The sequence below is a fragment of the Marmota monax genome, unplaced genomic scaffold, assembly GCF_021218885.2.
Source record: "Marmota monax isolate L192 unplaced genomic scaffold, Marmota_monax_Labrador192_F-V1.1 WCK01_AAM20220418_F8-fsc00684, whole genome shotgun sequence".
Taxonomy (NCBI): Eukaryota; Metazoa; Chordata; class Mammalia; order Rodentia; family Sciuridae; genus Marmota; species Marmota monax.
Window position 1 is genome coordinate 150,017 of NW_026692066.1, and position 21,689 is coordinate 171,705.

At 32.5% G+C, this 21,689-nt stretch overlaps 1 pseudogene; it reads left to right on the top strand.

Moving 5' to 3' along the window:
- Window positions 1-12,747: 12,747 nt before the first annotated feature.
- On the top strand, window positions 12,748-13,438 carry LOC124099494 (pseudouridine-5'-phosphatase-like; annotated as a pseudogene).
- The last annotated feature ends 8,251 nt before the right edge of the window (window positions 13,439-21,689 follow it).

Consider the following 21,689-nt stretch of genomic DNA (forward strand, 5'->3'; position numbering starts at 1 on the left):
CTACATATTTAATGTTCATAATAACAAAGTACAAGACTAAAATTTTTGAATGAAGTTGAGTTGGCAGATAAGCCAATGAACTGAATGAAATAATATTAACAATGTATCAAATAGAAAACTAATATAAAATGAACAATAAAATTATACTTATGAACCTGTAAAAAAAAGCATTCCTTTTAGGATGGTAAAATGAATTAACACATTTCAGAATTTTTTAACCATGTTGGAAACTACATCATGTTAAAAAAGTTATCCTATTATCCCATTATAACACAGTAACTTTCACATGAACTTGAAGGAGACAGTCTAAATCATTCTTCTTTTTATAAAACTTACCATAAGTTGGGCTGGGGATGTGGCTCAAATGGTAGCACACTCTCCTGGCATGCACAGGGCGCTGGGTTCAATCCTCAGCACCACATAAAACTAAAAAATAAGGATGTTGTGTCCACCAAAAACTAAAAAAGAAATGTTTAAAAAAATTCTCTCTCTCTCTCTCTCTCTCTCTCTCTCTCTCTCTCTTTCTCTTTAAGAAAAAAACTTACAATAAGTGTATGTATAAGTAGCAATTTTAACAGTATTGCTAAAAAAATAATTAGATTAATACTGGAATCATAGAGGTCTTATTGGGGGATATGGGGATTCCAAACTGGGTCATATAGATAAAAGTTTGTTTGAACAAGAGTTAACAAGCAAAAGGGAAAGCCTGATGGGTGAGTGAAGGGCTTTATCATAGGTTAATATCCTCACATATGTGAAGTCAATTATTATTCAATGCACCAGTACCCATTACTCTCATTATTTGACAACACACACAGTCTACTGTTCAAGTTGTCTGAGAATCATTGATCCCAACATCAAAATCTGGATGGTTTTGAAATGCTGTCATATGTAAGAAGATGAAGACTTCTCTTTTTCTTCCAAAGAGAAAAAGTAGAAAAAGTGGGTAGATGAATCAAGAAGAAAGATTTTTAACTTCACACATTGAATTATTATATAAAAAATTATTCCATTATATTAGCATTTAATCAAAGGATATATTCCTTTCAATTTGCAATCACATGATATAAAGTAAATTTTTGTTTTAGGAGAGAATTAGTCTCCATTTACATTAACATTCAACTATTAATGCTTATTTCAATTATAAAAATTGTAATATTTTAATTTAATAAAGAATGATGATTTTTCAGCTATGTTATTACAGTAAAATATTTCATTAATTAAATGTTACTATGATGGGCTTTTGATAAGTCTTTGATACATTGACTTCTTAATTTATTTTCTGTTTGACCTATATCTCATTCAGTAAGCAGCTGTTGTTAGAATTATTCTCATTTTCTGTATCACCAGTAACTTTTCCTCAAATCACTCTTTAGTGACACAAGTAACCATTTTGAATTAGTTACAACAAAAGAGCCTTCACATCCTCAAAGTACCTACAATCCTAGAATTCTTACAGCAAGAATCATTTCAAAAAATGTGCCTAACAATACTGATGTAATGCCTATTTAGTTCAGAAAAAGAAACACATGAACACAGCATATTTGTCAATTCATCATCTATTGGAATTAGGAGCCTGGAGGAAGATAGATTTGAGAATTCCAGAGGATGCCCTGTCTGACATGACATGTTCAGGCATGATGATTGTTAGGGCTTGTTCTTTGACTGGGGCATTGTCAAAGTAAAGAATATTGAAGCATGTGGAAAGCAATGATTTGAATCATGATCTTTCAGTTGCCTTGTGGCTGCGTTTGCACTGGGAACTTCCTGTGAGAAGGTGCAGGGCAAGATGGCCCAGTTGTTATGGTGACACTGGCCCAAACTATATTGATTGGGACCTTCAGCTAAGAACCAACATCCAGTTAGAGAATTTTGAACATAACAAGATAAACTTAATGTCTCACCCAGTCCTGAGTCCTTCAGATTGCCCGCTTTGCTGACATTTTCTCACAAATAACCTTTTGCTGACAAAATCTATATAGTAAATGTGATGAACTAGCTCTGGCTACCCACCTGGCTCCAGCTTTTTCTATGTTTGTTTGTTTGTCTTTTCTTCAGCCCTCATTGTCTCTGGTTAGGTTTCTTTCCCTGACTCAATGTCCACAGCTGAGAGATGAAATGGCTGTGGCAAGCCTAGTTTGATTCATAATTTTCCTCCAATCTTATATTTTAACAATCAAATAAGAATGGTAAATTTTCTGTGGAAAGATAGATGATATTTACCCTCTTACTGAATTTTTAAGTATACTTACACAATATTGTTAACCATATGTACAATACCTTATAGCAGATCACTAGATTTCATCTTGTGTTTCTGAAACTTTATACCAATTGAACAGCAACTCCCTACCTTCCCAGCCCCTTAGCACCTGGCAACCATCATTCTTCCTTCTATTTCTCCAAGTTGGACTATTTTAGGTACATCATGTAAATGGAATCATGCAGCATTTGTCCTTCTGTGACTGGCTTATTTCACTTAGCAAAATATCCTCCAGGTTTATCCAGATTGTTTCAGTTAGCATTATTTCCTACTTTCAAAGGGTGAATCATACTGTATTTTATGTGTTTATAACATGTTCTTTATGCATTCATGCACTTAATGAACAGTTATATTGCTTCAGTTATCTCTTTGAGACCCATATTTAAATTTTTGTGATATGTACCTAAAAGTGAGATTGCTAAACCATATGGCAATTCTAATTTTAACTTCCAAGGAAACTTCATACTGTATTACAAGGCTCTGAGCCATTTTACAAGAAGGAATTTCAATTCCTACATATTCTCACCAACATCTACATTATTTTTGTAATAACCCATACCTGAAGAGTCAACTTATCTTCATCAGGGATGCCAAGAATAAACACTAGGAAAAGAATAGTATCTTCCACAAATGATGTTTGATAAACTGGATATCCACATTATACAAATGAACAAAAATGTTGTATAAAACATGTATTTTATGTTATGTTCAAAAATATCTGAAAATGAATTTAAGAGTGAATTATAAGACAGGAGACTGTAAAATTCCTGGAAGAAAATATAATGGAAAAGCTTTATGTAATTATATTAGGAAATTATTTATGGATGTGAAAGCACAAACAGATAAGCAGCAAAAGCAAAGTGAGATAAGCAGAGCTTCATCAAACTCAAGAGATTCTGAACAGCAAATAATCGATGGAGGAAACTGGCAATCTTTACAAAGGAGAAAATATTTGCAAACAATGTACTCAATGAAAGGTTAATACCCCCAATACACAAATTGCATCTACTGCTCAATAGCAATAAAATAACAATTAAAAATGGGCTTAAGAAGTTGATATTTATCCAAATGGCCAACAGGTATAGGACAGGGTTCTCAGCTTCAGTAATTATCATAGGAATCATAATCTAACCACAAGATATATACTTACACCAGTTAAGATGACTATTGTCAAAAAAAGCTTTCCTTCTATTAGAATTTTTTTGTTACTACTACATAATGGAACTCTCCACCTACTAATTTTTATCTTATGGTTAATGCCAGTATAGTTTCTATTACAAAATTTTAAAATGTGCAAATAGTAACATTTTGTCTATTTTTGATGCACTTGAAGGCACCTAGATCAAAACACACATAGCATAGTAATTCAGAGCATGTTATCTTTAACCAGTATGTCCTTTAGGCATTGTTTGCTAAATATCATTTTTACTAGTCATGTTTTTTTATTTAACCTCAGACTAAAACAAAATGTGAATATAGAGTTTTAAAATATGTTATCAATTGAGGGAGAGCCTCATGAGCATTAATAATAAGTGAACCAAAACAAGTGTTTTAAGATCATTGAACAAGCCAATGCTTCCTCAGAGAAAAAGTACTTAAGTGCTTGTGTGTGTATACACACACACACACACACATACACAACTGATAAGAATCAACAGACTACTTCACTCAGGGTTTTATTTTTTAAATGAGTTTCAAAGTGACTGCTAAACTTCCTAAGAGAACTTGTATAAAAATATTTATACTATTAAAGAGCTTTACCCCTTCAACATAATATATAGTAATATATATGATAAGGAACATAACAAGACATATATATCATATGTAAAGTTATGTGTCTAAAAAAGAGTATATTACCTAGTAAGTGGAGGAGCCACAATCTGACACCAGGAAGAATATCTTTATAACTTTTGTCCTTCATTGCAATCTGCACAAAAAAAAATGCATTTTTCTTGGGAGAATGGCATCTGAAATGTAGAAGAGCAAACTCTGAAGTAAGCTTTGAAAATTATTTCCTGAAGTTATTCCAATAATAATAAGTTCTATGATCAAGCATATTAAAGATCCATCAGATTCTATTTCACACGTACGCCTTAGAATGTCTCAAGGTACTAACATTTGAAATGTACTGAAAAGGCCTGAGGTAAAGGACTGTACACATGATTATATTCACCAATCTAAAACCATAAGTATCAGCTTTACAGAAAGGTTGTCCCAATTTCCAAGAATATAGCCTGGAGTATTCTCATGTACACAACAATTGATAAAATATATTGGAGTGACAAAAATATCTCTCATATAATACTGCATAATCAGAAGCCTGCAAAACCTATGAATGAATCTCATTTGAATAGTGATTCATAACATTGATGATCTTTAAGAAAATTATCCCCACTCCACATGTGAGAGAATATTTTCCTGCTTGATGAAAAAATAATCTCAGAAAAATTAAATGATACAATGAAATTCCCATAGCCAGTACACCGGCACATTCCTCCTGTTACTGCAATGGCCAGTATATCACTTGCAGAATTGCTGTTTCTAATGTATCTAATATGAAGGAATGTTTTCTTTTTTAAACCAAAACCCTCTCCTAAGAAGGGATGACATTTTAAAGCTGCTCTAGTTCACTCTCATTTGCTGCTTTGGTGCCAATTTATCCAATTAGTCTGACAACACATGTAGTCTCCGTAGTCGAGTTGTCTTGGAATCATTGATCCCAAGACCAATGGATAAGTACTGCTGATATTCAAACCCCAGTTCAGAGTGGCCTTCTTAATTACAGTTGTCCTTTTCCCTTTTTATCTGTATGACACAAACATTCCTAACTGACTTGAGTCATCTGCCTAGAAGGCCCTGTCATTGCTCATTAGAATTTCACATCCAAAATGTGTAAACAAGTCTTCTGGTTCCTATCCTTAGACTAAAAAGCCTTAGGATCACAGATTTTCAAATTACTAAATTTGAAATTGTCTTTGTCATTTTATTTAGTATTTCAGAATGTGCTGTTTTTAAAGAGAAAAGTAAAATCATTTCCTAAAATTTTACTTATTTTTCACAAATTTACTAAATATACTTTCATCCATCATCTACATATCATGATAAAGTAAATTGAGATGATGATAATTTAACAAATTAATTGCCAATAAGTTGTTAATACTTCTAAGTATACTATTGCAAAATAATTTTTTGCAGTGCTAAGTAATTAAAAATTGAGTCAATGTGATCTTAAATAGTACTGTTCTTTTTGTTTTTCATTTACCCACATTTAGTTACTTAATTATACACGGATATAACCATTTAGATTACTAGGGAGGTTAAAGCTCAAATTCTGTGATGATGATGATAACTTAGATATATACATTTATGCTATATTCAGATTTCTCCTACACAGTATATTATCAGCATATTATTATTTCTCTCCCTTGTTGCCTGTCTTTTGGCCCACTTAATGCTTCTCCACACCAATAATAAAAGATGAGCAAAAGAGATATTAAACTTAAATTAGTCTACTTGTTACTCAGTCACTGAGTCAGCAAGGACCTGCTGGGAGTCCATAGCATACAAATTATAGCAATTTTCTCTTTGATAATCTCTTAGGCAGAGGAAAGTTCAATTTTTAACTATACTGCACTCATTATGTTTTTTACGGATTTCAACCATGCATATTACCTCTATTCCAGTGCATATTAGTTATTATTAATTTTTATGTATGGCACTGTTGAATTTTTATCCTGGAAGAAATGTTATCTAGGTGATTTCAAATATATTAAGTTCTATATAAAGTTGGTGTCAGACTATCAATACTTTACATTAGGCTTTATCATTTTCAATGAAAGTGTAGATAGACATTTTAAACTTAAAACCTCACTGGAATCTAAAGAAAATAGTAAAAAAAAATGCACAAGTAGTTAAGGCCTTTGTGTCAATTACTTTAACCAAAATATTCTGATTAAAAAAATAATAATAATTATTGACGCAGGCATTCTTCATTCTGGTATTTAAAAAAAGAGCTTAGATAGCTGGGAAATACATGGGAAGATATCTGTTCATGATCTCACATACCTACTTTCCATTCCTGCTTGATCAGTCTCCTGAGGCATTGTCCTTACTGACCAGAGGGGTCCACCCTGTATCATGTTAGGATTCAGAGCCAGCTCTCACCCATTCTATCAAAAATGAAGGGCTATGTTACCATATGTATTCAATGACAACATAGTATGGATCAGTGGAATAAGTAGTTAGTTAATTCAAAGACAAGAATGTCCCCACTGCTACAAACGGAATATATATTTCTAAGACCTATGATTAAAGAAGAATTTCCACTTGAGTAAAAACAACTAAGGTAAAAGTTACCCTATGTATAACCAGTTAACAAGCAGAAGACATGGTATAAGAAAACTCAATTTCAATCCAGCAGAGTCACAGTAGTTAACTATATTCCATACATTGGAAAAGTTCATAAGATTGTAGCCTTCCAATCTTTACTCTCATGAACAGAACAGTAAATATGGATAAAAAAAAAATTAAGACACACAGAAGCAGTAAATATGGGAAACATTCAAGCAATATTTTAATACAAATGCCAAATGGGGATAGAATTTACCTTGATGAAATATACTAAGCATATTAAAAACAAACAAAACATTAACCCATGGGGAGGGGAAACTGTCTTATTTTAATCTCTGAAATATATATATATATATATATATATATATATACACACATATATATATTTTTTTCTTAAACCATGTAAAAGTTTGAAAGCAATAAAATGATGTTGTTGGAAGAAGAAACAACAAAATAATTTGAGACATAAAAGTTTCACATGTATTTTGCAACATTTAGTCCTTAAGTTTCAGCCTATAAGCATGTGAAGCTGGGTAACATTCACTCAATGTTAAACAAATGATTAAATTAGATGTGATTGCCAGGTGCCTTAGAGGAATAGGCATGCCTGCTTAGGCATAGGGTAGGTTTTTCTTGTTGCTGCTGTTTGTTTTTATTGCCAAAATTTAAAAAAAAAAAAGATTTCATATTAAGATTCAGATATTCCATCTTTCTTGAAAAATGAATGTCTGGCAATGACAATTCTGGGCCTGCATTGCCACCAGGCAGCCATCTGTTTGAGCTGACTGGCATAGTCCCTTAGATGAGTCACAAACACTACTCATGTCCTTCCCCAATCCCATGTCTCTTACCCTTGGCTTACTTTGTTCATTACAAGACAGATCTAATTTGAATTTCCAATCTTTGCTCTATTTTAACAGAACATATTTTCATGACAAATGTGTATACTTTAGTTAAATTTGTAATTCTTACAGTTTCTTCCATATTGCCATGTATCTTCAATTCATAAAAATGTATTAATTGTTTAAAGATTTACTGAGACATAAACTTTTGAATAATTTTTAAGACAAAAGTTCTGTGAAGCAAAAATTTCTGAAAATTTATTTTTATAAGATTTTGTAAGAATCTGAAACTAACCCTCTGAAAGGAATCATATTGCCTTTGATAGATTTTTATAAAGAGAGCTAGCAAAGTCAACAATAGTAAGTATATTGTGAATCTTAAAATATCATGTTCTCAGGCTGAACACTGAAGTGAGGAAAGCTGATTTATACTTAAAGGATTAAAAACTCCACAAACTAACCAGTAATATCATATTATCATTCATACTATAATCTAGATGTGATAAGTTATGGATGATTTTACTTAATTGGAATTTTTGCACTTGCAAATTATTACAAGTACTTTTTATTATGTACTCATTTAAAATAAACGTTATTGAAATTATTATTATTATATATCATTGAACATTTCTGTATAATTAGATAACCAAATATTATCATCTAAAAGGGCAGTAGTACTTTCTTCATGTTTGATTTTTGAAAGTAGAAAATATTAAATTCAGATAGTATGGCTCATTCATATCAATTTAATCTGATCTCTTCTTTTATATTATTAAAGTCAGTAACCAAATAGAACCTTTTGAAATGTTCTTGTTTTTAATCCTGTTGATATCGCCGGTTATCCATGAGGAGTCCTGCTCCCTCACATGTTGAAGTATAACATTAGAGAAGCAAGCCAAGACAAGCATATAAAGCAGGGTTTATTTAAAAAGGTGGTAACATAGACTTCTCTCAAGAGGGAGAAGGGGGCCATAGTGGGTATTCTGGTATCGCAACAAGTGAGGGTGTTCTGTCTTTTTCAAATGTCTTAGGCTTCATTTGTTCTCTTACTCTCTTCCCCTTATCTCTCTCCTTCCTGCATGCCTGACTAGGCCCAGGATTTACCAGATTTACCTATCCATACTAAATGCCTCTTTTAATTCTGACTTCACTGCCACCAAGATAAGAAACAAAAACAGACAATCAGAATAGTGATTTTTCTATTAGTTCTGTTGCTTTTATTATCTTTAAAGAGATAAAAATATATACACTTGTTAATATTGTGATTCAATAAAGGGTATTTTTTTTACCACTGGATAATCATTGTAAGAGAAAATATTTAATTTCTTTTTAAAAAGTGATTGCATTGAACTTGAAATGTTATGCTGAAGTTAATTTTACTACTCATAAAAAACAGTATTTAAATTGTGCTAATGCTCAGAATTAATAACTAGAATATAATTTCTACATAAGAAAACAATATGTGAAAGATTGTTCTATTTACCTTTAAGTATTAGCTCTTTAACATTTTAAGCTATCAACATGCTACCAAGGTCATCATTATATAAGCACAGATATTTTAAAATATGTAAATACAGATTACACTACAATATGTAAAATATTGAGAAATATACATAATGAAAAATGTGCACTTTGAATCATTAATAAAATCCCCCAAAATAAATCAATGCTTGCTCATTTTATTATAAATTAAATGAATACAAAGAAATACCCATCTTTATAATAGAAATGGGGTGTCTCTCTGCTGACTTAACAATGACATTCCATGGCCTTTTCAGTCATAATAATTTGTGTTAATGTTGCAGGATGTCAGGGCAGAAAGCCCAGTCAGTATAAGCAGAGTTGTGGTGGAGATCAGATCAGCTTTCTGTTCCATCTATCTGTGCTTGATCCTTTCTCTAATGTCCAAAACTTGTGAAAATATCTTCTTTTCTCCTTGTCTTTTAATAATTCTTACTGTAATTAGCTCCAAATTTTATTCTTTAAGAGCAAATCTTGACTCTTGTATAAATATTCCCTACTTAAAAAATTTATTTTTAAGTTTCTTTAGACTCTAAAAAATGAATGAGGACAACTAAAACTTTGTTCCTGGCTATTGATCCTGTCTATACTTTCTAGTATAGACATAAATACTTTCTAGTATAGACAATACTTTCTAGTATAGACATAAATTTAGCCATAACCTAGATTTAAAATATATTTATTAATTCACTTGAAAATAATGACATATGTTAACATCAATAACAGATTATGAAAAATAACTTTTTTAAGAGAACAGTTGTGTTGTTTTACATTTCTGGAGATTCTTAGATGTTTGAGTAAGTAAGCTGGATTCCCATCTGCTTCTATTCACTGGAATTTCACATATCACAGTCTCAGGAGAACAGTACTGTAATCTGAGCAGCATTACTGAAATAATTCAATCTTGTTGGCCTTCTGATTGTCTTGGGTACTGCTATTCAAATCCTTGCATATTACTACTAATAATTTTTACCACCAACAAAAATACATGAAATCAGTTACCTATTTTGAAAAATGCGTAAATTAACTGACAAATAAATAATATCTACTACTTATTGTTAGAAGAGAGGGACAAAGTCCTAAGTAGTTTAAAAATATCAACTCATTATAAATAAGGAAGCATTTTTTGAGATGAGAAATGCTAACAAAAAGTAGACCTATGGTTTAAACCACACATTTTTGCCTTCCATTTAGATGAAATCTGTCTGCTATTCAGTTATATTCCATACAGAACTGGCTGATGCTTGTATAATAATCTTAATTATAAAATTAATGAACATTTTGCTTAGTTCCGCATATATTTACAAGTCATCATTTTAAAATAAAGAAGAAATGTAATTTGGCTTAAATTTTTTCAATAGATATCAAACTAAACCAAACTTTAAAAGATTATACAAGCTAAACTTTCAGGCCCTTGGTGAAACTGGTGAAAGAAGTGGGGACTTAGCTTGAATACATGGAAACTAGACAGCCTGGGAAGGGAAGAACCAGGAGAACAAAAACAACAAAGACCTCAATAGATAACAGTGTCATGAAATAGCAGCAATTCCAGGAAAGGAAGTTGGGGAAAAAACAGTGACTTCTAACCCCAAATCATCTGCAAACACCATGTCTTTTTGCTTTAAATAAAATGAATTGAATCTTGTAGTTCACTTTCTATGGAAGTTCAAAGTCTTCTCTCAGACTATAATTGTTAAGGACCTAAATGTGTAACCATTACTGAGCTTAGGTCCCTAAAAGGAAAAACAACTCACTCTCTCTCTCTCTCTCTCTCTCTCACTCTCTCTTACTCTCTTTTTTTTCCTCAGAACTTTAACTATACATATATTCATTTGTATTTATTTTCCTTATATAAAAGAAATGTACTCTTTACTCTTCCTTATAATTATTTGATATTATACCTAAGTAATATTTCATTATTATTAAACATGAAGTTGTCTCATTCTTTTTTATAGATACAGAATATTTCCTTATATGAATGTACATTATTTAACCAATGTTCTACTAAATTAAATTTTGGTTCTGCATTGCTAAACAAGCTTTTGTAAGCTAACCAAGACCATGAGGTTTCAATCCTCTATATAACTGACCAATTTACAAGAGAAGATGATTTCAACTGTGACATTAATGGACATTACACTTTTGAGTGAAAATAAGCTTTTTTCTCTATTTTTGAGAAGATTTTTGAATTTCATATTGCTCAGAAATAACTGTTCCTAGACTTTGCCTAGTTTCATTTGGTGGTATATTTTTTACTTATTCCTTGTAGTTTTCTTTATAGACTCAGAAAAGTACTTTTGGTATTATAGGTCAATTATATGATGTTAGTTTTTCATGTTTCTTAACTTCATTTTTTAAAAAATTTTCTGTTTCCTTCTATTGTATGTTTTTTTTTAATTTTAGTTCTCCATTGGCAATTTAGAAATAACTATCTGAATTTCCATGACTTAACTTTTCAATTCAGAAGAGATCCCAGAATATCTGGGATCAATGTCTTGATGTGATAATGTAATGATTCAGCCTATCTTATTTTATGTCCTTATCTAGTTGTCTTTAAACAATTTTCCACACAATCCATTTTTCTTTACTGATGTTCATAGCCAAGTTGATGCTATAGACTATTTTCATATGTGACTATTTCTGGGATTTCATTCTGCTTTGGATTCTATGTATCTACTTCATACTCTATACCACACTTTTAATTCATATAATATCATAGTGCATTCTAAAGGAAACTATTATACCAGCAAGGTACAATTCTAAATTTCTAAAAGTAAAAAAAAAAAATGTTGTTTACATTAGTATTATCCCCCAAATGGAACACCTCAATGCAGATCTGACAAAATATATACAAGAATTATTTGAGGAAATTTTGGATGTAAGATGTCAAAGAAGGACTAAGAGGAGACGATGTAGCATTGTGAAGCTAACAGTGCTTTCAGACTTGATACACAGAATGAATGTAAACTCAGCCAAACCCAAGAAGGGCATTTTACTGATATTGGCAAAGTGAGTCTAAAATTTACATGGAGATGCAAACAACTTATTATAGCCAACTCAATATTGTCTAGAATGAAGTTGGAAGACTGATACTAAACAATTTCAAGACTGTGAAGCTACAATAATCAAGATAGTGTGGAACAGGCAAACGAATGGACAAATAAATCAATGAAATACAATACAGGGCCCAGAAAGAGATCTCACATAAATTTGGTCCACTGGTATTTGATAAAGGAACAAAGACACTAAAAGACAATTAAATAGTCTTTTCGATTAACAATTTCATAGAAACCAAAGAACTTGGTTTGGTTAATAACTTTTACTTGTAACAGCAAGATGAATTTCATTAAGATTAAAAATTTGGGCTGGGGATGTGGCTCAAGTGGTAGCGCCCTCGCCTGGCATGCGTGCAACCCGGGTTCGATCCTCAGCGCCACATACGAAGATGTTGTGTCTGCTGGAAAATAAAAAAATAAATATTAAAAATTCTCTCTCTCTCTCTCTCTCTCTCTCTCTCTCTCTCTCTTTAAAAAAAAAAAAAAGATTAAAAATTTCTGCTCTTGAAAACACCCTGTCAAGAATATGAAAAGACAAACTGCTGACAGAAAATACTGTAAAACATATCTGACAAAAGATGATAATCCAAAATATTCAAAGAACTCTCTAAACAACACTAACGGATTACTGGGCTCAGGGTGCGAGCGCTCAGAGGAGCTCCCAGGCGCACAGGACTGTTGGTTGGCGAGCGCTTCCCCCACTCCCATTCAGGCTGAGATGGCTGCACCTGTGCCAGCGCTGTGGCCAGTCACCCACATCATCTTTGACATGGACGGCCTGCTTTTGGATACTGAACGGATACGTTCAGAGGTGTTGGAAGAAATATGTGGTCGTTATGAGAACAAGTACACCTGGGATGTCAAGTCCCTGGTTCTGGGTAAAAAAGTCGTTAGAGGCTGCTGAGATCATGGTTGACGTCCTGAAGCTCCCGATGTCCAAAGAGGAGCTGGTGGAGGAGAGCCAAATGAAGTTAAGGGATCTGTTCCCAGCAGCTGAGCTCATGCCTGGCGCGGAAAAACTGATCCACCACCTGCTGAAGCACAACATACCCATCGCCGTGGGCACGAGCTCAGAGTCCGCGTCCTTCCAAATGAAAACCAGAAAACACAAGGAATTCTTCAGTTTGTTTAACCACATCGCGTTGGGAGATGATGTGAAGAATGGCAAACCAGACCCTGAAATATTTCTCACCTGTGCTAGGAGGTTCTTTCCTCCTCCAGCCCCTGAAAAGTGCCTTGTCTTTGAAGATGCTCCCAATGGGGTGGAGGCAGCCCTGGCGGCTGGGATGCAGGTGGTCATGGTACCAGATGAAAACCTGAGCCCAAACTTGATGAGAAAGGCCACTCTGGTGCTCAGGTCCCTGCAGGACTTCCAGCCTGAACTGTTTGGTTTGCCTGCCTACGAGTGAGAGGGAGTTTCTCTGTATTCCTTTGGGCATCCTGGCACCTGGAACCTACTGCTGAGGGAAAGGTTGAATGAAACCAATAGCTTCCTGATTATGATCTGCATCTTCATTGTACCCTTGTGAAGTGAGACTTTCCATCCTGTGTTGGCTTGACTGACTCCGAGGTGTTGATGACTGTCCACTTGATACTTAGTAGAATAGTAAAAGACAAATAGAGCCAGTCCAGAACACAGGCCTTGCTTTACTATCTCAATAATGAACCAGATTAAGAATACAATAAAGGGATCAATGGCAGCTAGAAAATACAAACCATGTGTGCATACATGTATATACTTTTATATGTGTACATATGTATGTGGAGATATATATATATATATATATATATATATATATATATATATATAATTTCATTTTTATTTCATTTTCCTACAATAATATAATATATATTTCCTACAATTATATATATATAAATATATAAATATATATATATATATATATATATATATATATATATATATATATATATTATTGCTTCACTCTTTCATGTTGTTTTAACATACAATATCAACTGATAAGTAAATCTCTGCTTTGTAACCTGAATGGAAAAGACTTTTTATTGGTGAGCCTTAAGAAACAATCTTTCCTGGGGCTGGGGATGTGGCTCAAGTGGTAGCGCGCTCGCCTGGCATGCGTGCGGCCCGGGTTCGATCCTCAGCACCACATACAAAACAAAGATGTTGTATCTGCCGATAACTAAAAAATAAATATTAAAATTCTCTCTCTCTCTCCTCTCTCACTCTCTCTTAAAAAAAAAATAACAATCTTTCCAATTAGCCAATGTAAGAATTATTTTTGAGCCTTCAAATAATCTCTTTGGTAGTTTATTCAGTAACTCACTTTTTACCAATGAATCAACAGTTTCTTTGTAGTATCTATGTGTCTACAGAATACATGTTATATCTATTTCCTAATCCACATTGAAGGATGTTTTCTACCTCAGAAAAATCATTTCTGTCCTCTAAGAGCATTGATTTTCTGCATATCTTTGATGGAGATAGAGTTTAATTTCAGAATTGCTGCTTGGTAATTCTGAGAACCACAGAACATTTTTGGCATAATCAGCGATCACATTTTCATGATCAGCTTATTTTGTAGATTCACTCTGCTTTTTGAATTTGACTGTAATTTATCACAGAAAAAAAATGTGAAAGGTATTGAAATGGAAAATAAAGGAACACTACCCAGTTTTGGATTTTACACACTTTTGCCAAGTGGCTTCCTGTTTATTTTTGTTAAGCTAATTTTCAGCTCTGGAAGTTGAGGAAGAAATGTAGTGATGCATGTGTTTTGCAGAATGACTGTTGATTGCCCCTGGTTGTTCCACAATGCCTGGGTTTAGCAAGTTGATGTCAGCATTCCTGATTGCCTGTTTACTTGTCTGCTCTTTGAATTCTCCTTTAAACCAATTGTAACATCTTATCAGTTCCCTCACAAATTAGTTGAACAAAGTTGTTTTTGCACATGTTCATGTAATATTTGTATGGAATTCATGATTTTACTTTTCAAAAATGCCCTCACTAATTATAAACTGTAAATGTGAAAAAACATTACAGACAACTTGATTAAAAAAAAAAGAAAAAATATCCCTACAAACATACATACATGCATGCATACATACATACATATGGAAGTGTCAGGGGAATATATTAATAAATATTAAATAATAATATGCATATTTAGAGAGTGTAATTCTTGAATTGTAATAACTGAAAATTCTGCAATAGTCATTAACTTTTGCAAATAAACTAGAATGAATAAAGTTTTATTTCTTCATCTCATTTTTATTCCATTTTCCTTCATCATATTAACTGCATGACTGTAGTACATTATAAAATTTCCTAACTTCATACATCTTTGAAATCTTATTTTTCATTTACTTTTAAAAATTATATTTTATTTTTATTTCTATATGAAATTAAAATTATTAAAACCTTGTTTAGAAAGCTATACATTGTAAAATAAAATACCTCTCTGGTAGCATTATTGCATTTCTGGTTTTTCCTAGTATTCATACACTAGAAGTTTTGCAGTTTATTTCAAGTGAGTCTTTATAACTTCTTAATGATGACTATAGTTAATAAATTTTTAAGAACTTTAAAACTGCCTTTTGATCCTCATCTATCCTCATATAAATGTTTTAACTCTTTCCTTCACAAACAATATTTAAAAACACATGTGTTCCATGTTTGCTTCATTTAAAAAAATAGTTTCTTAAGAAAAATAGTAATAGTAGTGAAATTGGTGGAAGTATTCTATTTCCTTGTAATCACAGGGTAAAGATTGTACTTCAATATTCATCTTCATTCTTGACTTTATCTTTAGAGTTGATTCAGAGTTTGCTTAAAAAACAATAATTACACATCCCAGCTTATATTTTTAAAACTGCAATAATGGGTTCTATTGTCACATATAACCAAAAAGAACCAATAAAAAAGGAATATATTAAAATATAAATTACTTTTAGTGACCTTTTCATATTTACCATTAAAATATTTTAATTTCCTTTTTCAATTGATAAACATAACTGCATATTTTTTAAAAAATGAATATATTTTGAACTGTAAATCTTGAAGAACAGAGTGATCTCAAAAAGCAGAGAATAGAAATGATGCTCTAATATAAAATATTGGTCTGTTTATAGTGCCAAATAAAATTAGAAACCATTTATAGGGTTACTATTGTGTGTATCATTGTAAATAGCATATACAATATGGATTATTAGATAAAAAATGTAGCCTGCAAGTCACCCTTGGTGAAAAAAGTTCAATTACACTATATCTTTAGGACCTGGGATTCAAGCCAAAGACCACTAGAGACTAAAACCTGGGATCAGATCATCCTAGGCATTTCACACATTTATTATTTTTCCTTCACTGGAAGAAAGAGGGATAATCCCTGGAAATTATAACTAAGTCTATAGTAATATAAAATTTGTAAAATATGTATGACCAGGAAAATTAAATACACAATATATTTTCATAGAATCTTTACTTGTATTTAAATACCAGCATACTTTAGTATAAAAAGTGAAATGAGAATTTTACTAGACTTCCCAGTCCTAAGCAACTGTGAAAATTAAGGACTGTGATTGGAAGTTGGTGGATTCAAGGAAGTGTGCATGCTCTAATGCTCCTTAGCTGGAGATTCAAGCAGCAGGAGTATTGTTTCTAGGAAAGATGGTGGTTGAGAGAATTCACTAAAATTCAACATTAGATAGTAAAATAATCATATATACACAGAAAATCAGACATTATAAACATAAAATGAGAAATGATACTTTAGAGATAGATGCACCAACTTGATAGGTGGCAGCATCAGCATTTTTCACCCACTGCAGAGGGGAGGGCAACCCAGGCAGAAAGAGAGCAAAGCACACTGAAAGAAATTGACTTTTAGGAAAACTTGAAATAGATGGGGAGGCTGAGGTTAATTCACCCAGAGATGGTGAGGCAAGTGATGATTGAAAAACGAACAGAATCACTTGGTCTGTGAAACAAGATCCTGGAAAATTCATATCCATGATGGTGGAATATGTAAGACCTGTGGTGGGGTATATGTAAGACCTGTGGCGATTTAGAGCCCCCACTATGAGAGTGGAATTTTCAGGAGGTTCCTGAAACCCAGAATAGTTCAGAACTGCTCAGCAAGGGTTGTGGATCTAATCTCAAATACGTTCCCACAGACAAAATCAAACCCCATCTGCTGTAACTTCCCATTTAGAACTCTGCATCAGCCCCACTCTGGGAGTATATCAATCTAGTCTGTCGAGACAATACTTGAACATTCAGTACTCACCAGACTGAACCATTCTATACTGTGAGAGGAAACTGGAAGGTAGGTACTACAATGAGCTTTGGCTCCAGGGCACAATGGCTGGAAGTTTGGTGAGAAACACAAAGAAGGTGTATCCAAGAGGTACAGAGTCTAAAAAGAAATGCAAAGTAACGGCACAGCAGCATAAGCAATGAGCATCCATTCTTGCCAACAGTGTCGACTACCTCAGGGGAAACAAGCCATATGTGTGTGTGTGTGTGTGTGTGTGTGTAAGTGTCTGTATATATTCATAAAATTTTTATATAATATTTGTTTATATATAAGTATATATAAATTACTCATGTATATTAAACATACAAATAATATTAAATATTTATATTTATAAATGTTAAATATCTATATGTAAATATTTAAAGATGAATATTTGTTATTTATATTTATAAAATATATATTATGTATTTTATATATATATATATATGCATATATATATATATATATATATATATATATATATATAATTTATAAAATGTTCTTTCATTTTAATTGGTTTTTCTTTACCTGATTTTTTTAACCTCATTTTGACTTTGGAGAGGTGAAATTTTGTTTGGCTCTCTTTTGGCCAACTTGTTTGTACCTTTGTTTTTGTTTCTGTTATTAATCCTCTTCACTTTCTTTCCTAGCAACTAAATTTTCTTCTTCCCCCTTTTTCTATTTATTTATTTTAGAATTATTTTACTCTTCATTTGTAACCACTATCTTTTCCCTTTTTCCTCCTTCCTCTCTATTCTTCAAATATTTCAAAATTTCTCGTGCCTTCATATCTCATTTTCTTTTCACTTAAGGAACTGTAAATTTACTCTCTTTGTGAGCTACTTAGTTAATTTAATATGTATTCCACATTATTCTTGTGGGGGTCATCAATACAATGGATGACATAGTTGACTCTCACTGTTCAATGTCAGGTCTAGTTTATGGCTTTTTATTTTTAGTGCTGATGATAAATACTGACTCCATTATTCCTCTTCAGGTGACTATTAGTGTTATAGTATAGGAAATGTACACTTATTTTAAGACCATATATTGGTTGCTACCATTATTGGAATTCCTGTTCCTCTTTTTTCTAAGAGTCTGGGAAGTGATTGGGATAATACAAGTTCACAGGATAGTTATTCTGTTGCTTAGCTATACTCACAGCTCAGTTAGGTGACAGAAAAACTCATTTTGTGCATGAATTAGCCTCACTAGAGCTCCAACGACATTTCAACACATAGAATAGGGGAGAAAAAAATTCAAAACCAATGACCTGGGTCCAAGTAGTAAAAATTAGAGGGGTACCTCAGGTCCCACTACTGGACATCTACTCACATAGCAAAAACAAAGAGAAGTCTCAATAACAAAAAGATAACTACACACCAAAGGACAATAACGTAAAAGAAGAGAAGGAATCCAATTCAACAGATGTGTTAGTATAACACCTCTGAAAACATGAGAAAACCGGTTTTCCATGAATTTTACAATTTCACAACAAAGAAATCCACAGAAGTGAATGAAAATCCAGAAAAAGACTATTTTAACAAAAAGCTTGGTTATTAAAATATCCAATAAACCAAAGTAAGTTCTAAGGGATGAATAAAGAGAGCAAATACAGGAGTTGAAAGACCATTTCAATAAAGAAATGGAGATTCTGAAAATAAACCAATCAGAACTCCTGGAAGTGAAAGACACTATGCAATAAAGGGGGAAAAAAGACACAATTTAACACAATGATCAGAATATATAATAACTCTTAGACAACATCAATAGACCGAATTTGAGAGTCACTGGGATAGAAGAGAACATGGAGATACAAGATAAAGACATTAAAAACTTCTCACTGAAATAATACCAGAAAAAAATTCTAGCCTTAGAAATGAGATGGATGTGTTCATTCAGGAGGCATACAGAATGCCAAATAAAGAGGATCAAAAGAGAACCTCTCGGATATATCACTGCCGCAGTCTGGCTGGGCACAAATCACGAGCCACTGAAGCAGGAACAAACTTTATTTTTAAACTGCAGGAAAACACTTCACACAGCTCCCGGGGAATCCTCCCGAACGCGCCAGGAGGCTTGTCCAGGAACCCCCAGCCGGAAATATCTCTCCCGGAAATCCCTCCTCCTGCACTTCCCCAACCAATGGGAACTCTCGGGGAATCCCCGGAAATCCCCATGAGAACTCCAAAATAGTGCGAGAACTCAAAAGTTGCGGCAGAGGCGGATAGTAATGCCTCGCCTGTCAATCAATACTGTTGGCAAAATGCCAGGGGCCATACAGACTCGGCCGTGGCTCTCAGCATATCACAATCAAAATGCCTAATATAGGAAATAAAGAAAAAATATTAAAACTACAACAGAAAAAGTCAGATAACTTTTAGAGTCAAACCAATAAGTCTCATTTCTGACTTCTCAGACACTAAAATAATGTAGGGCTAGAAAAGAGATATTTGAAGCTCTGAAAGAAAAAGATATCCACAAATAGAAAATATTCAGAATAGAAAAAGAAAAGTTAGAATTTATAACCACCAAGGCAGCACTATGAAAATTATTTAAAAGCATAATACAACACAGAAGAATTTTTTTTTAAAAAAACGGTACAGCTCCCAAATGAAAGAAGCTTCTTAGAAGATCAACAAAGTAAATGAAAATGAAGACTCCATTAAATATAGCAAACAAACCAAAATGGCAGGAAAGAAAAAATAGTAACACTTAAAGTAAATGGTCTCAACGTCCCAATTAAAACACGTAGATTGGCAGAATGCATTAAAAAGCAACATCCAACTATATACCGCAAAGATACCTATACACTGAAAGTAAAAGGATGAAAAAAAATACTCCATAAAATGGAATCCAAAACTAAGTAGGAGTGGCTAGTCTTATTTTGACAAAGCATATTTAAGCAAATATTAACTGGAAGAAACAAACAAGGTCATTATATACTGGTAAAGGGGAAAATACAACAATAAGATATAATTATAATAAATATATATGCCCCAAATATTGGTTCATCTAATTACAAAAAATATTGATATTAAACTGAGATAGATCCCCATAATATAATACTGGGTGATTTTATAACACCATTATCCCCAATAGATGAGTCATCAAAGCATAAAATCAATAAAGATATTTGCATCCTAAATATAAGTATAAATAAAATGGGCCTAAAAGACTTGTACAAAATAGTTCACTATTCTGAATTTACTTTCTTCCCAGTAGCTCATAAAATATTTTTCAAAATAGAACACATTATAGGTCAAAGTATAAATATTAGAACATACAAAACAATAAATTATATAATTTTGTGCACCTTATCAGATCATAATGGAATGAAACACAAAACAATGAGAATAAAAATAATAGAAATCACATAAACACATGAATATTGAGCAATATTCTTTTAAATGAAGAATGAATTATAGAAGACATGAGAGAAGAAAACAAGAAGTTCTTAGAAATATGAGAATGCAGATGCAACAACCCAAAATCTCTGGGAAAGGATGAAAGCTGTTCTAAGAGGAAAAGCTATTGCTTTGCATGCCTACATTTAAAGAAAAAAGAGATTCCATAAGAAAGTGGTACTAATTAAACTAGCATATATCCTGTGTCTGAATAACTTAATCAAAATGGATTCTACTGCAATGCATAACTAAGAAGAAGCAATAAAAAAGAATAGATTTCAAATAAATAAGTCTATACCCCACTGCAAGAAATTAGAAAAAAAAATTCTAAAATCAGTAGAAGACAAGAAATGATTAAGATCACAGCTAAAGTTAATGAAATTGAAAACAGGAAAATATAATACATAGGCTCAATACAACAAGGAGTTAGTTTTTCAAAAAGATAAATACAATTGATAAACTCTTAGCCAAACTGACCAAAACAAAGAGAAAGAACCAAGTAAACAAAATTTGGGATGAAAAAGAAGTTATCACCACAGACGTTACTGAAATCTAGAGTATCATTATAAGCTACTTTGAAAATTTTTACTCCAATAACCTGGAAAATCTAGAAGATATTGACAAATTCATAGACACATACGACCTACCCAAATTGAACCAGGAAGATATGGAAAACCTAAATTAAGTACACTAGGAAGACAAGAAATTGAAGCAGCAATTAGAATCCTTTCAAAAAAAACAAAAACGAGGACTAGAAGTATTCTCAACTGAATTCCACCAGACCATTACAGGAGAATCAACACCAGTCTTTCTCAAATCATTCCCTGAAATTGAAAGAGAAGAAGCACCCTCAAATGCATTCTGTGAAGCCAGTATAACTGTGATACCAAAACTAGACAAAGATACATCAAAGAAAGAAAATGACAGACAAACATCTCTCATCAGTATATATGCCAAACTTCTTAATAAAGTATTAGCAAACA